The following is a 17,890-nucleotide window of genomic DNA, read 5'->3' as shown; positions in this document are numbered from 1 at the left end:
GCATTGTGTGTAACAGAAGCATGTGTGCATGTGTTTGTTGGGGTCAGTGTGTGTTTCTGGATCACATCCAGCTCCAGCAGTAAGGGTCAACAAGACCTTAAGGCCAATAACGTGAAAGATAGAGACCCATCTGATGATGTCTATCCTCAGGACGACAACTGGCTGTTGTGTGTATGTTTGTTTGTATACATGAAAGTAGTGGTAGAAAAACTCAGGACTGCACTGCAGTCTACTTAACCTTGCTATAGAGTTACATAAACTAGAGTTGACCCCATTTTTCGCTGTAGTTCACTTGTTTCACAGCTCCGGCCTCCCTTCTCTTCTTCCTGATCCAAGCCTCATCCTTCATGCTGCTACCATTAGATTTGCCCTCCACATGATATTTAAGCCTTTATATCAGCGATTCAAGTGTGATGTAAAACTTTGCGGTGGAAAAAAACATCTTCAATAGCGAAGGAAAGTTAATGGGTTTTTCAATAGCTTTAAGCTCCCATTTCATGCTATTCTTAGAGTTGCATGTATTACGTAAATCTGCTATCCTGTCAGCCTTATTTAAAATATATATTTTACAGGAAATGCTTTCTTGCACAATATCTGCTTTGTTACTCATAAACTGTTTAATGTTCCCCTTTTCCTAGCATGACAATATACAGAGTCTTTTAACCACATTTGAGCTAAAAAGAACAACTTGAGACCTTTTTGGGTCACATTTTATGAAATGCAAGCATATGGGTGCAATCAAATTCTCATGGGAAGTTGGTATTTATGAGTTGAGAAGCTGTGATTATGAGGTCAGGAGTGTTTAAATCACTTTGGTCAGAGCAAGATGGCGATGTACAACAAGGTTTTTATTTAACTATACTTAAATAGAATGATAAATTAATTGTGTGAAATGTTTTTGCCCTTTTGATGTTTTATTAGGGCTGCAGAATGGTTAATTGCGATTAATCGCATTCAAACTAAAAGTTTGTTTACATACTACTATATGTGTGTGTACTGTGTACATTTATTATGTATATATAAATACACACACATACATATATATTAAAAAGTATATATTTATACTTGTATTTAATTTATATAATATATAAATAAAAATATTTTATATATTAATCTAACATGTTTTTTATAAATATATGTGTGTCTCTCTGTGTGTGTGTGTGTGTGTGTGTGTATTTATATATACATAATAAATACACACAGTTCACACACATATAGTATGTAAACATAAACTTTAATTTTGAATACGATTAATTGCGATTAATTGTTTTTGCAGCACTAGTTTTTATTAAATTCTGTCGTTATTTGCACATCCAACTTAGACACAATAGATGCAGCATCTAAAACTAGCTGCTATATTTTCTCACTGAAATGCCCCCAATTTGGAAACCCTGGCTCAAAGAAAATTTGTAATTATGACATTGTGGTGGCATTCATGTGCATTCAACTTTTCATGCATTTTTTTGATGATTCCAGTCATTCTGGAAAATCAAAGCTGTATTTAAATGGAAATAGCTGCTCATGATGGCCGCCAACTTCCCTTTCCACTGTCTGTTTCCCCTTTTAATGTGGGCTGTGATAGTATATACGCATATGTGCGCTAATCAAACACAGATCTATTACCATATGATCTGATTCCATTAAATATAGAATCTTCGGCTTTGAAAACATACTCCAGATGGAATATCTCAGCAGGGATCTACAGTTAAAATGTCAGTGCAGTCATAACCAAAAGGTTAGTGAAAATCGATGAGAAATCCGTGATCCCGATGAGCGGAGTGGCAAACGTGAGTCAGCGAATGAACCGAGTGACCTGCTACCCACTCTCTCTCCCTCTCTCCTTCTCCTCACCTACGTGATGCTGGGATTCAGCGGTAATAATATGTGATAAATCTCAGGGTGACGACAATATACTCTCTGCTAGCACAAACACAATGTGACGATTACTACGTAAAACTCAAAAAAAACGTGAGATAAGATGCTCGTATGTGTTGTTGTTGTTGTTTGTGAATGCGTTAGATGTTTTGTTTGTCTCGGAGCCGGACGTCTCCTGCAGGGCGCAGGCAGGTGGAGAGGATGGAGGAAGGGTGTGTGGTGGTGGAACGGCCTGCTGGGCTTTGCAGTGTCTCACTGTGAAACTTTAATCACAGGCACTTAGGAGGACACCTCCTCCACTTCACGTCCCTCACTGTGAAGGATGTGCTAGCCTGAGCTGCGTTATTAAAGCACACACACACAAACACACACCGTGAGGAGGGCGTGCATTGTAATGGAATAATGAAACGGACTGACTCTACCGAACGTCCCGCTTTCTTCCCTCAGACACTCTTTTGTTTGAGGAGAAAGAGAGGCTGTAGAATAGATCACCAGCACGAGTCGACTGTTAAAAAAGCATGTTATCACAGCTTTACTGTCTTTAGCTTTCTCCAGCTACTTCTCGCCAATACAGTCCTACAGGTGACAACACACTCCCAATCTTTATGAGGAATATGGCAGCTAATAAAGCAGTTTATAGTAGCGCACAGTAAGCCTGGAGTGGACAGATGGTAGGAAGGTATAAGTGGGTGTGAAACGGATAAAACTCTTTGAAACAAAATTCAAAAGTGGATAAAAAATATACAATTACTGAAGTATAATCATCTGAAATGTCTCCTTTTATCACATTATAAATTATTAAAGCACAGACAGGCCAGCTTGAGAACAACTACAGCCAAATCCCAGCCTTAATTAACTTAATTCAGTCAGATATTCTTATATAAATATAAAAAAGCACTGGGAGGCTCTTCTTAGACATTTATTATGGAAGAGAAGATGCTCACTAGACAAAGATAAGCAATGGGTGAAGACTAATGTAAGTGAGGGCGAAGCAAACACAAACCTGCTCCCATTAGTCCCATTAGGCTCTCACTTAGTCTTTTTGTTTCTCCTGCTTGTCTTTAAGGCCTGGGGCAGAAGAGCAAGGCTTAAAATCTCCCCAAAGCCCAGCACTGCTGCGCTGAGTTGAGGGAGACTACGGGGCTTTTAACTGCACACCCAGACAGACAAAAGGAGAGCGAGAGCACAGGAGAGACTGGATTAGAAATGCTCCATTGTTCCCTCAGATGGAATCTGTCATTTTGCATGTGCACAATCTACTCTTGTTAGTATAATTGAGAGAGCGCAGACAAAGACACAAGAATAATCACTGCCCACACTCTCTTTGTCTGTCTCTGCTGACTGATTACCCCATAGATACTAGTGCTGGCCCGTACAGTACAGCACAGCTTTGCTATGATAATATACTAGATGTTACTTGGCCATTTGTTTTCTAAAGACCATCTCAGTAGCAACAAAAGTAGCAAATATTCCAATATTTTTGTGAAAGTTTGATTCATCAGTTCTTTCACATCTTTTTTTATGATTTGAGTTGTTATGTGATATTGATGCATAGAGTAATGTTTTTTAAATACATTTATTCAGCAAGGATGCATTAAATTGATCAAAAAATATATACAATTGAAAAAATATATATAATTGTTTCCACAAAAATACTAAGCAGCTGTTTTCAACACTGATGATAATAATAAGAAATGTTTCTTTATAATTGAGTCAGCATATTAATGACTTCCGAAGGACCATGTTCCACTGATGACTGGATTAATCACATTTAAAAAAAAAAAAAACATTTATGGTGTTTTTGATCAAATAATTTCATCCTCAACCTTGTTGAGCAAACTTCTTTCAAAAACATTTTAGAATTTTACTGGCTACATCTTATGTATACATATTCCCCCGACTCAAACTGACAGCTATACTAACAGCATGCAATTATACGAAAATCATGACCAGTTATTTTATATATTCTACAGAAATCCACAGAGGTTTTCGCTGAATATTGTGGTCACAGTTTTCATGTAAATGCTGTAATGAAATTGTGAGCTGAATGAATCCCAAAATAGTATAGAATGTCACCAGCACAAAAACTTTTGCTTTGTTTTGTTTGTATTTACAATCACCATGTCTCTTCTGACTGACTAGCAATAGGAGAGAAAATAGCTTGTTTGTTCCTGCCACAACGGCCACCAAATATTTGACACTTTTAACACAGTCCCCACCCATACACACTTCCCTCCAACACCCAACAACACACAAAAATTCTCAGGTGTCAGATAATAATGCCTCTTTCCCTTAAGTCCTCTATTTCTGCACTGACATCTTTTTTCTTTTTTCCTTTGTGTGGTGTGATCTATAGGTGGACTTCTTTTATTCTTTCTCTTTTATCCTTTAACCACCTTTGTTTGAACAAGGGAAACACATTCTCTCTCTTCCCCTCTGCTCCTCTGCTTTGTTTTCTGTTCATAACAAGTGTAGTTCTGCTTAGTCAACACGCCTAAGAACTATTTTACAAAAACATGTTGAACAGAACTTGAGATGAAAACCCAGCAGGTCATTTTCCAAACAGTGCTTCGAGCGTTTCACGGGAGCTCCATAAATCCATTCCCGCTGTAATAGTGTTGACCTTTTTCTTTGTGCCTGGGAAACCAATTTAAGATCCCTCTAATAGTCCATCCACATTCACTGCTAATTGGCGTATGTCTCTTTAAACAATACCCGAAATTCTGAGCACCCAGAAACCCACCCTGCCCACGGGCTACTATCCCCATTTCACACATTTTTCCACGGATTCCTGACAGGGAATGAGCAACTTAGCTTGAGATGAGAGGGACTTGAAAGCCACGATGAAACACTCTTAGGAATAATGGAAAAGAAAAAGGAGTGACAGAGAACAAGAGAGAGCCTGACAGTGAGAGGGGTTAAGAAGAGTTTAAAGAGGAGACTTCATAAGAAGCTTATCACCACAGGAACCGAAGTACACTTCACATAGTTTTGATACTTGTATCAACGCATGGAAACCTTATCCACACCAGGATGGAAAGATTAACATCGTTTTCAAGGAAAGAGGGAGAAAAACAAGCACCAAGAAATATTCACATCGGTTCAACGTGAAAATAGTGTTGAATAACGTCTTGATAAAGTTTATATAAACTTCTATTTTAAAAATATATTACAATGAAACATTAATATAATATAATATAATATAATATAATATAATATAATATAATATAATATAATATAATATAATATAATATAATATAATATAATATAATATAATATAATACCTATTTGTTATATTATATTATAATAATTTCTAAATAATATTAAACGTTTATTAAAACATTTATATATATTGATGATATATTTAAATTTATCAAATGTTTTTGTATTTTAATGAAAAAATAGATTACCATTTTTTAAATCCATAATTTAATATTTAGTATATTATCCTATATTACATAAACAATATATCTAAATAAAACTGAAGAGAAGTGAATATGTACATTTTTGTAGAATTTTTTTTTTAATGCAGTGCTATTGAATTGTGGCACTTCCGTCTGCCTGACCCGGGGGTCATTTCCTCCTCACATCCCCCCTCTGCTCCTCATTCTTTCCTGTCACCTCTTTCCTATCCATAACAGTGTCACAAAGGCCCCCGAAATGTAATAATCTTTTTTTTTTTTCAGTTCTAACACCCATCTCATATTCAACATCCTTAAAGTCCGATATACCTACAATAGCTCAATCATTCATGTCAAACTACAACAAAAAAGGTTGAACGTTTCTCCAATTAGCGAAAAAAGGAAGTCCTATTGTATAGCCTTCAGCATGACAGCATCGGTAACCATTTCCATAGGACTAGTTCTTAAGACCACCAAACGACAGGAGATATGAACTGTCCATTAATCCAAATGAAAGGACAGGACTCCTCCATCATGTCCCTCGGCTCTTGACCGTGTCTGTGCTCCGCAGAGCTCAATGAACCTGTAATGAGAGGCGGACGCCTGTGACTCTGACAGCCCCCCCCCCCCCCCCATCTACCTCAGACAATCCATCTGTTTGTTTCTAATGTGGCATTGTCATTTTTTATGTTATAATGTGATTGCTTCTTTTATAAGTACAACAACAAATATGGCAAACACTTTTTTAAGCCAGTGGTAAACATTATATAAAAAAGTAAATTGGTTCATAGCTTTAAATCTATAATGTGACTTCATAGATAATCTGTCTGCCATCGGTCAGAGCGGAGGAGGATTGTGGCTTCCTCTGGGACCACCAGACCGGTTTCCTCTCTTTTGTTCAATAACGCACCATGACCTGGAACACCATGTTATCTCTGCCTTTCAGACGTGTTAATGATAGAGTGATGATGAATGAACAAAGAGGAAAGAATGATAATATAGCAGAGTGACATCCCATGCTGATCAGTTTGACATCAGGTTGTCAAAAAAAGGTAGATAAAGAAAAGAAAAATAAATAAATTAAAGTTAAATTTTAAATACATTAAAAAAAAAATGAAAAAGAATGAAAAAGAATGTGGATTTCAAAAAGTGGATCAGGTGTGTTAAAATCAAAGTCTGTAAAAAAAAAAAAAAAAAAGGTTCATGGATTGGTTCACATGTGTACTGTAATCTACAAATGTAAACCTCAGGTTGACATCATATAATATGTGGCTAAGTTCCTTTCGAAATCCTTAGGGGGTATCTTTTATATCTTTCTCTTTCAGAAGGCTGCTGACCTGGGGATGAAGTTGGCTCAGGACTAGCCCTATCGTGTCTCATATAAACCCCTCTCTAAGTGCAGCGGTCATACTGTCTGCTCCTCAAAGGCTTTCTCATCTCCAACACAGAGCTTAGCACATCTCGTCTGCTGCTCTCATTCAACCCATTTAAACCTCTCTGAGGGGGAGACAGACTCTGCTGTTCCAGAATTATTCCGGTAAAATAAGCTAACCGAGACCCACTGTGGGGAGCACATACACTCTCAGGGGACCCAAAAACACTTTCTCTCAATGTCTGAAGTCACATTCATCTCTCTGATCTGGGCTTTTGTTGACAGTGCATTAGTGAAAAGTCATTTGCAAAGCGTTCAAGCAAAAGTGCTGAGATATTAATACGTTATTTTATTTTATTTTAAATGTATTTTTATTTTGTATTTTTATTATGAATTTGTATTTTATTTTTTATTTTATTTTATAAATGGAACTTTATAATTATAGTTGTTTTTTTCTATTCAATTAAAATCACCGATATGATATATGATGGGAATATAGTGACTGTTATTTACAAAATTCCATATATTCATAGTTCCATATTAATGCGAGTTGCTATGTTGCTGGGCATCAGTAAACAGTATTAACAGAACATCTGTGTTTTATAATCCTTTTGCAGGTGCTGACATTTTCTACAAAGCAGCAAGTCATTTGAGACCATGTGTTACAGTGGTTTTACCTCCACTTCATAACATCACCGCTTACCCACAGTGAAATCACTGTAACGCATGGCCTCTCCTGGCATTTTGCTTCATTTTTTCAGGTGTGTGTGAGATTCATCATTATGGTCACACTCATGTCTATATTCTGATACCACACCAGCACACAATTCATCGCCATCATCCTAATTCATCTAGATGCACCAGTCATTATCAGGTTAGAGGCAGTGAAGTTGGGGGAAATGGAGTGTAAATGGGGCTAATTTGTGTCCTCTGTCTGGGGAAAATGGAGTGATGACATGCAGGAAGAGAAGAGGGGGAGGAGGGCTGCAGATGGGTCCTCTCGCTGATCAGAGGGGAGAAATGTTTGGCTGAAGGGCTCACGATTTACACACTTCCAATGACACGCTTGAACAAAGAGTGCCAGTCTGGGGGAAAGAGAGAGAGAGATGGAGAAATCGACAGGGCAAGAGACAAAAGCATGAATGTGGATGAGCATGTCTGATTCTGCTGTGTTTTCTTTTCTTTTTCAAAGCTAAAATATCAAAATAGAAAGAGACAGTTTTTAAAATGTATGTTGAGGTCATCCTGGGAAAAGCCCTAATATGTTCTTCAACTCTAATATATATAATAAAATAATCATGAGGCATATCAGACATCATAAATGTCCAAGGCATTTTGTACAGCCATATATATATACTGTGCCAGACTATCAGTGTTTCCAACAAAAGTGAATTTCCCATAACTCATTATATGGGGAAAGACGGAGCGAAAATAGTGGATTTGTTCACAGCTGCAGATACTTATGTGTGATTTTACATACACTTCATGAACTGATTAACAACAACAAAAAAAATACTTCAGATCAGATCATTGAGACTGATGCACATTACTCAAATTCTCACATTTCTCATTGCAACATGATAAAAAATAAGGATAAAATATTTAATAAATTCAAAATAAAATGATAAAATCAAAAAGGCTGAATAAATAATTGATTGCAACATATAATGAGAAATCTAACAAAACAAAAGAAAAAATGGTTTATTGTAAAAAACAAAAAAAACAAAACAAAAAAAACTGGTTCACTGTAACAAAATAAAAAATAAAACAATAAAATAAAATGATTCACTACAAGAAATAAAAATAATTTTTTTCCAGATTTCTACCACATCCAAAAAATGCATTAGATGTATAAAGATGCTTTTTATTACAAAAAGAGTACTACGGTCAGATTGAGGCCCCATCCACATTTTCTGTGAATAAATTTTTTATCGGATAGGCGTTTCGTCCACACTGATCCGGCGTTTTCATCAGGTGAAACCGCTATTTTTTGAAACCGGGTCCCAGAGTGGATAAATTTGAAAACGCCGTCTTTGCTTTTCGTCTGGACGGCTAATCCGTATATTTTCTGAGACGATGACGTCATCAGCCAACGTCTCCCCCCTAGTCAGACACCTCTACGTCACGTAACAGCAACAAAAACATGAACAAACACTGAACGATTGTCTTTTTATTAACTAACATTAACACTGATTAATAAATGTATTGTTCCATGTTCGTTTGTGTACCACGCGCAAGGTTAATGAGCATAGTCCAAGTCTTCTTCTCTGTTTTTAGTGTATCTCTGTGGCAGAATTACAGCGCCACATACTGGTCTGGCATGTATACTACATCATTATGCGGTTTCGTGTGGACGCGGATATTTCTTGAGACGAGGAAAAAAAAAGATCGGATTGGGGTAAGCTCCGTCTCCGTGTGGACGGGGACTCAAACCGCTAACTGAAATGCCAAGACACCAAGTCATATCTCAGAGTGGAAAGAATTGTAAAGATCACAGTTTTCTTAATGTCCAGTCTGTAGGTCCATGGCAAGCTCAGGCTGAACTAATTCTCAGCACACACATGGGTATCTTGTATCAAGTGTTGTGTGAGAGAATGGCCACTAATGCTGGCAGTTCACACATCCAGAACGAGCACACATACTCATAGCTTTGGGATTCCTGCTGCTGACGGTGAATGAGAGGTAGGATAAGACTTTGGCTCGAAGCCAACAGCTCTTCTCGTCTGGCAGGAAGCCCCAGTGGAAAGGAAAAGAGGGGTGGAGGAAGCACTGAAAGCCACACACAAGGTACTCTACAGCCCCTTCTCAGCACACCTGAGACCAGCGGACAGAAACTTCAACAGCTGATGAAAACAACCTACAAGCCCTGACAGGTCTGGAGAAAGGAAATAAGTGTGTTCATAAGGCCTCAAGCCATCTTTTAGGACCTTAAGAGACTTCATTTGGAAAGGAGGGGTAATCTTGAGTGCAGGGGTTCTGTAATTCTCTCATTCTGCCACTCTCTTATTCTCTAGCTTCATTTTTTTGCACCTGCGTCAACAAGCAGAACCTCACAAACAAAGTGCACCTTCAAGAAATGAAGGGAGAGAAAAAAAGGGCAGGGAGTTGAAAGACTTGAGCTTTTGCTTTGGGCCCTGAAAGGACAGGAATGTCACACGCAAACAGAAGACAGACAGAAAAACTACAAAAGCAAAGACAGAATAAAAGCTCTTTAGAAGAATAGCTTTCCGACTATTCATTCATTTCTTTCTTTTTTTCAATTTATGTATCTCTCTAAAATTTAAAGTCAAATTAAAAGTCAGAGGCTAACCAGTAGTGCTGGATAAAGCCAAGAGAGATCTGTTCAAAACAAAAAAAAAGTTATTCTTTATACCTTATATTGTATATTCGTATTGTTTGAATGCAAAATATAGAAAATACGGTTATTTTTGCTACATTGTTCTATTCTCTTTTACAAGAAGTAGAACTATCTTTAGAGGAACTATCCAAGCCCTCCATGAATGTATACTGGCTTGTGGTTATGGGTGAAAAAAGCTAGATCCCAGTGCTGGATGATTTCTACACGGTTGGAAGGCAATTAATCTTATCTCTTCATCATGATATTTTGTATGTGTGTGTGTGTGTGTCTGTGTGTGTGTGCTAGTGAGACTCAGCCTTTTACCACAAAGACACAATAGAGCTATTTCTGAAGCACAAGCACACCATCGGCCAAACCTCTACAGATCAATACCCCATTACCACATCAGTGCCAGACACTATTTAGGCTCAATTCAGAACTAGACTTACTGCTGCTGACCAACCTGTCCTTTAAAATCCACCTCCATCTCACACATGTCCTGCCAGCACACAGCCAAAAAAAACCACTCACACTCACATATCCAACCATATACACTGTAGATCTCACTTTCTCCCCCTCAGCAGGCTGTGATGTCCCACAGAAGGTGTCTCATCAAAGTGCGTCAGCAGTGAACACACTTTACCAGACTGCTAATGAGAAGGCTGCTCATTCTGCCAAAATCCTGCAATTCATGAAACAGAAGTTTGCATTGATAGGATCATATCTAAGCATTTAATATACACCAGAAGTACAAATGTCCTTTCCCAGTCCACATAAATTACTTATAAAAATTAGTCATTTCGATATTGCTATAATACTAATGCCCTATCTAGGAGAACATTAACATATGAACTCTTCTTCTATTCAGTTTGTATCGCCTTCATTTACATGCTTGTTTTCACTTTTGCTTTAAATCTCGGACAGTAACTCTTTTGCTAAACTGAACCTCCATGTTGAATCGGGCAAACTTCTGCTGACGTGAGCCTGATGAGAGCCGATGTGTGGAGCACACCTAACAAATTAGCCCGACAGACGCCCACCGACGGCAGCTGATGGCTGACCATCGGCTTGGTGTGTCTTGGGCTTAAACAACTGATCCTCTCAAATGAGCATCTATAAATAACTAAAAAGGCCCCAAAACAGAGCCATGAGGTATGCCGCAAGTGATAATGAGTCACAACCTACTATTTCTACTTTGGTTCACTAAACTTTTGGTCATAAGTGAACCTCATGGAGCGGTTGGGGGGGGGGGGGTGGGGGGTTAAATTCTACAGCAGAATATATAGACTTAGTTATAGTTATGGTCCAGCTGAAAATAAATATTATAGCCAGGATTCAGAGATTGCATCTGTGATATTTTTAACGCCACATTGCCTGGAGGATCCTTACACCATCAAGCTAACAAAGAGAAAATGTGTGTCTCACTTCGAAGAGTGTAATCTTCCTCGAACGGGACCACAATGCCCCAGGCAGCAAGTGTGTGACTTTATATTATTGTAATCCTCTGACCCTGCTATATGTAAAAGCCACAGTGAAGCTTCCCAGCATGTGTACTTGTGCTGCATAGAGCTGGAATCACAGAAAAAGCTTTTGCTGAAAGCAAGATGCTGCTTTTATCCACATAACCTCTCCAAACAAACAAGTGGAAGAAGCTCAACAAGACCTGCACCCACATGCCACAAGGCACGAATGAAGACACTCAGGTCTCTGCTTAAAAGAAAGCTAATTTGGAAAGTAAAATAGACCAGCATGCAACAGCATTATCTCCTTTCAGATCGAGATCAGATCTCTTCCAGGTCAGTGGAGGATATTGAGAGAGCCGATCTTTTCTTGTTGATAACCTGTGCTGAAAGGGAGTCTCTTTTGTGCTCATACTAAAAGGATGTTAGTCACAAACAGAGATGGAAACAAAGTAGATTAAGCAGCATTAAAGTGATAATTCATATTAAAATTATGTCATCATTTACATGGAACACCTTTTGATACAATAAATGTTAATAAAGTCCAGAGCTGTCAAGATCCAAACTGAATAGAAAAATAAAACTACAAAAGTATCATAAAAGTGGTCTTCTTAAAGCTTTTGCTGAGATCTTCCTTTGTGATCCTGGCTATAATATTTATTTTCAGAAGGACCCCTCTGTCAAGCTCCTGAAGTTTGCAGATGACACCACACTCATCGGCCTCATTCAGGACGGTGAAGAGTCTGCTTACAGACAGGAGGTAAAAGAGCTGGCTGTCTGGTGCAGTCTCAACAACCTGGAGCTTAACACGCTCAAAACAGTGGAGATGATCGTGGACTTCAGGAGAAACCCCCCTGCACTCCCCCCACTCACCATCATGAACAGCCCTGTGACTGCAGTGGAGTCATTCAGGTTCCTGGGAACCACCATCTCTCAGGACCTGAAGTGGGACATTCACATTGACTCCATCGTAAAAAAGGCCCAGCAGAGGTTGTACTTTCTCCGCCAGCTGAGGAAGTTAAACCTGCCACAGGAGCTGCTGAAACAGTTCTACTCCACCATCATTGAATCCATCCTCTGCACTTCAGTAACTGTCTGGTTCAGCTCAGCTTCTAAATCTGACCTCAGAAGACTACAGAGAGTAGTCCGGACTGCTGAGCGAATCATCGGTTCAACTCTCCCATCTATTCAAGAACTGTACTTATCCAGAGTGAGAAAAAGGGCTGACAAAATCACTCTGGACCCCTCACATCCAGCACACTCCCTCTTTGAACTGTTGCCATCTGGTCGACACTACAGAGCACTGAGCACTAGAACGACCAGACACAGGACCAGTTTCTTCCCTCAGGCAATCCATCTTATGAACAGCTGACAATAATGGCGAACACACTACACTTTATATTTATATACACACACACTTTATTTATCTAACACACATACTTAGTATACACTTAAATTTTGCACACAATATATATGTACATACATAACTTCACTTTGTAATATACCTGCCTACAATTGTCATTTGTATATTGTCATTCACTGTCTACATATTTGTATTTTTTATTCTTTTATTATGTGTTTTATGTTCTGTCGCTGTCATTCTGTTGTACTGCGGAGCTTCTGTCACGAAAACAAATTCCTCGTATGTGTAAACATACCTGGCAATAAAGCTCATTCTGATTCTGATTCTGATTCTGATTCTGATTCTGATCTCCAGAAGAAAGAAAGTCATACAGGTTTGAAATAACATGAGGATAGGTAAATGATAACAGAATTTTCACTTTTGGGTGAACTGTCCTTTCAAGAACTGAGTGTCTCTTTTCTTTGAGACTCTCAGACTCACACAAATTTACCTGAGCGTAAAAGCGTAACATTATTCTTGTCAATAGTTTAACTAAAGTCATTAAGTGAATGAGTAAGTAATCTGTGGTTTGCCTGCAGCTGTGTGGCCCGTCTCAACAGGCTTGTGGTCCTAAGATCTTTGAAGATTAAAGTGATCTGAAATGTGTCAGATGTGGATTTTCCTCAATATATAATTGTTTGTCTTAAAGATGCTTGATATAGGTGTTAACAGTCCATTATCAACTTCCTGCACCCTGCTCTCTCACACAAATATCACCTTACTAGAGTTTAAACACACACATGGACGTACTTCCAGTTCCTTTATCCAAACTTGCACCGCCACTTTGTTTTTCTTTTGGTTTTGCAGGAATCACTTCCTTATGGAATGGGACTTCTAAAACAGTGCATTTGTGTGTGAGTCTTCCTGCCATGGGGTAAGAAATGTAATTTCACTGGTTCTACAGGATTTAGACCAGAAGAGATGTTTCTTGTATCTTTATAAAAAGCATGACATATACAAACGTCAGAAAGACCATTTACACACACCCTTAATTTAAGCATTTATTAAAAATTACAGTACTTAGAGGGGAAAAAAATACTTCACTCAATAATGTTCTATTGCTCTCCAGCCTTTTATAGAAGTTAAAGGTAAAAGGTCAGATATTGTGACCTTATGGGAAATATGGTAACATCATTAATGTTTTGTTTTCTTCTTGTAAATTTTTAGAAACCTACACTGCCCACACACACACAGAATTAGTGAAATAAAGCCACAAATGTATGTTTCTAATTCATTGTGTCTCCCATTACCCCCTCCTCATCACCTCCTGTGCGTCTACGCTTAAACAACCAGTCAAGTGCTAATATTGAAAGAGGAGGACATGCTGAATGGATGGAGGACACGCTGCATTAAGAAACAGACATTAGAAAGAGACAACGGGGAATATCTGTCAGGTCTAGCACATACACATCTAACACAAGGATTATAATATCTCATTCAATACAGACTATTCCTTATGGGTTTACAGAGGACACAACATCACAGATAATCCATAATGGTTCTGCATTTCTTGTTTGATTCTTTCTGTCATTTGGTTTCTAGGTTATATGTATTCATGAGCTGTCAGTGAGAACAATGACTGTGTGTGTTTGATCGCAGCATGAAAAGAAAAACAGTATGAAACTACTTTATAGTATCTGTAACAAGTTTAGAGATAAACGCCTTGAAAAAAGCTCTCAAAACAATTTCCTAACCTATTTAAAAAAGAACAAATGCAGGTGCAACAGAAACCAGTCAAAGTTAACTTAATGCCTTTTTCTATTTGCTGAAACTTTAATTGTTTGTTGTTTTCCACTTTTGATTAATGTAATGCGGCCTTGCTAAATAAAAAAGTATTTTCTTTCCAAACCAAAAAAAAAAAATCTTACTCAAACTTTTAAATTGTAGTGCTCTACCTCCCTCCTTTTTTTTGTTCAGACACTTTTATGAAGACCAAAACTCGCCTTTCTCTCTTTATCTCCTCATCTCTAGCTAATCATTAGCTTTGTTAATGTATACTCTAAACATGCTGTGGCAGTGCTGTGACCCATTTAAACTATATTTCCTACCCCCCACACACATATAGCTTCTCTACCCCCCATGTTTCATGCTGATGCCCTCTGCTTCAGTGGGGCAGAAGGAGGAAGAAAAGCCTGGAGGGTCACAGTGAAACCATTCTGTTACTTAGTTCCACTTAACACACTTACAGAGCAAAGCAGAACAACATGATTACCTTCCTAAGCCTTCATATACATACACAAACACACAAATACAGTATTAGACTAATAAAGTGTTTAAAATACAAGCACATGGATACTGACATGCTTGAACACACGTGTCCCATTTCACTTGAATAACCAGCAACTACCGCAAGGTCTGCAATTCCCAGAGAATCTCCTGTATTTTACAGTTCTTATGCCTAGTATTTGAGGAACAATCCTGTCTGCTACTTATAGACCCAAACTACTGGGCTCGGAAATCAATTTGACTGTGTGAGAACCCTTTTTAAAGGAAGGAGTGTGTTTATTGAGTCAAATCGATAGATTAAACAGTGTCTGATCGGAGCAAGACAGACGCGCATGATAAAGTCCAGATATTAGCTCTTAGAAGAGACAGATAGTCTCTGTCCAGTCTGTTTCTGAGAGGGACGTCAGTGATACAATGTTGTAGGTAGAGAGGGGTTCATTGTTTGCTCCTAGACTGAAGTATGCAGGAGTCTTTGTTTGGCCAATCTGAGTTCCTCCACAGTGCACTCTACAGTAGTTCATTCATAAAGCCACTACACCGATGGAAGACCTGAGGAGACCAAGGAATCTGGCACCCCGTGTGCCATTTCTGTCTGACACTGAACAGCTGAGACCTGCAACAGTGACCCCCAGAGCCCAGACAGACTGCATCTAGGTCTTCCTTTCAGGTTTGATTGTCTCTTTACCTTCCTTAAAAACGTTTTAGGTTTCTATACAAAGGAATGCCATCTTTTATCTTATTTGTATTTCACTTTGCTGTCTGTTCTCTTTTGTATCTTTTCTCAGCATCGCAGCTCAGTTGGTTTTTCAGTCTTCTCATCACAATAAATCACTGTAGACTGTAGACCACACACACACATACACACACACACATACACACACACACACTCCTACACAAAACACACACTGAACTATCTGGGAGCTGCTCTGGTGGTTTACAGTAAAACTTTTAAATGAGGCACATTATTCATGAGATAACACAGAAGAACTTAAACAGGCTGCAAAACACTTCAGACAGACTCTTACACACAGATCTGTTGACAGAACTGCAAATACAGTATATTCTTTAAAAGCATGTTGTCAACTTAAGATTTCTACTTACAAAAAAATATTAACACTGAAGGCAATTTGTGGCACAACAGCAAAAATATAGAGCAAACTTGGGAGATTTACTGCGTACAGTGAGAAAATTCACACGCACACACAAAGGCAGCATGTGAGAGAGAATACCCTGACGGATCCTCCTCCTTAGCTTACAAGCATTTCTATCTAGATGAGGGGTTTTTATGACCACAGAACTGTTTGTTTTTGAGACCTCTCAAAACAAACCGCACAAACACACCTAAATACACTCGGCATATTGATTGTCCAACAAAGGCACACAAGACAGACTTTTAAAGCCTCAAAGGCAAGTAAACCTTATCAACCAAGCAGTGTGGTATTTATCACTGTCATCCGTCCACTCGATTACAGTCCCAGGGGACCCATAGAAAGTCCAAAGGACAGACATAAATGTCCAGACAGTAAAACAGCATGGAAATACAGTTGGCAGTGTGGCATACCTCAGAGGTAAATCCTAGGTCCGTTTTTGTTCCTTAGTAAAGTATCTAAATATCAGGAGTTTGAATGTCTTCTAGTGCAGTTCATACAGGTAATGTTTCCTCCAAGTACTGGCTGTAATCCTGCACGTCTCTGTGTCTCTTGTCTATCACAACTCCACAACACACTGTGAGGATGAGTCTGTCCGCTGAGATCGCAGAAAGGGGTGTGTGTGCACTCTCTACCGCTCTCTTTCTCACCCATTTGCACAACCCTCCCCGTTCTTCCATTTGCTTCTCCTCCCCCTCTCCTTCTCACCTCCCCCCTCGCTCTTCCCCCTCTCCTTCTCTCTCTCATTTCACCTCCTCTGGATCAACAGAGTCTCTGCCAGCACGCAGCCCGGGTCTTTGCCCCTAAGCTTTGAGACACCCCCCGTTTCCTTTTAAATTGCTTGCCTGTGAGCCCCTAAGATAACATACTTGTTTACACAAGACCCACACAAGAACATATACACATAATACCACAACATAATATATGTATGTCATGCAGTTAATTATTTTACTATAAAGTATAAATAAATAAAAAACTTTAAAATGACTGTTAAAAAAGTTGTGGTATTATGTATGTAAAATAAATTAAAATACATTATATATATATATATATATATATATATATATATATATATATATATATATATATATATATATATATGTGTGTGTGTGTGTGTGTGTGTTATGTTGTGGTAAAATAAGAGTAGAATTATATAAAATAGTCAAATAAAAAGGTATACACATTATGTTGTGGTATTATCTGAAAGATAACAAAAGAAAAAAGAAAAGATTTTAAAAGATAACAAAAAATGTAAAATAAAAGTCAAACATTTTTAAAATATTTGTTCATTTGTTTCAGTACAGCTTAGTATAAAATCAAAGGTTAAAGTTTTAAATTGTAATGCAACGTGTTTTTATGTATGTGTACTGATGCTTGGGAAAGCTGTATGTGGAAAAATAATGTCAATAAAGTATTCCCATGTCTATGTCTAATCTATATAAAAAAAAAAAAATGTTTTTGTTTTTTTTTAATGGTCAGATTATACAAAGACAAGTATTTTCAATGTTGCACTGAACAATCAATACTAAGATATAGAACAATGTATTCTACTGAAAAAATGGACCTCTCACTCAAAACCGCATTTTCATTTGTGTAAAATTAAAGGTGTCTAGCCTGTCCAAAGTCCATAACACGCATTACAGATCAGGCCTATAGAGAGAAACTTCCT

At 38.1% G+C, this 17,890-nt stretch overlaps 1 protein-coding gene across 2 annotated transcripts in view; it reads right to left on the bottom strand.

Moving 5' to 3' along the window:
• LOC113109853 (T-lymphoma invasion and metastasis-inducing protein 1-like) overlaps window positions 1–16,864 on the bottom strand; it is a 49,490-nt gene extending 32,626 nt beyond the window's left edge. The window contains exon 1 of one of the 2 annotated variants that reach the window (XM_026273658.1): window positions 16,635–16,864. The gene's annotated coding sequence lies outside the window, so the exon portion shown is untranslated. The remainder of the gene's footprint in view (window positions 1–16,634) is intronic. The other variant, XM_026273657.1, reaches the window with a different exon arrangement.
• Window positions 16,865–17,890: the final 1,026 nt, after the last annotated feature.

The sequence above is a fragment of the Carassius auratus genome, chromosome 10 (genome assembly GCF_003368295.1).
Source record: "Carassius auratus strain Wakin chromosome 10, ASM336829v1, whole genome shotgun sequence".
In the NCBI taxonomy this organism is placed as follows: Eukaryota; Metazoa; Chordata; class Actinopteri; order Cypriniformes; family Cyprinidae; genus Carassius; species Carassius auratus.
This window is presented reverse-complemented; position numbering and strand designations above follow the sequence as displayed.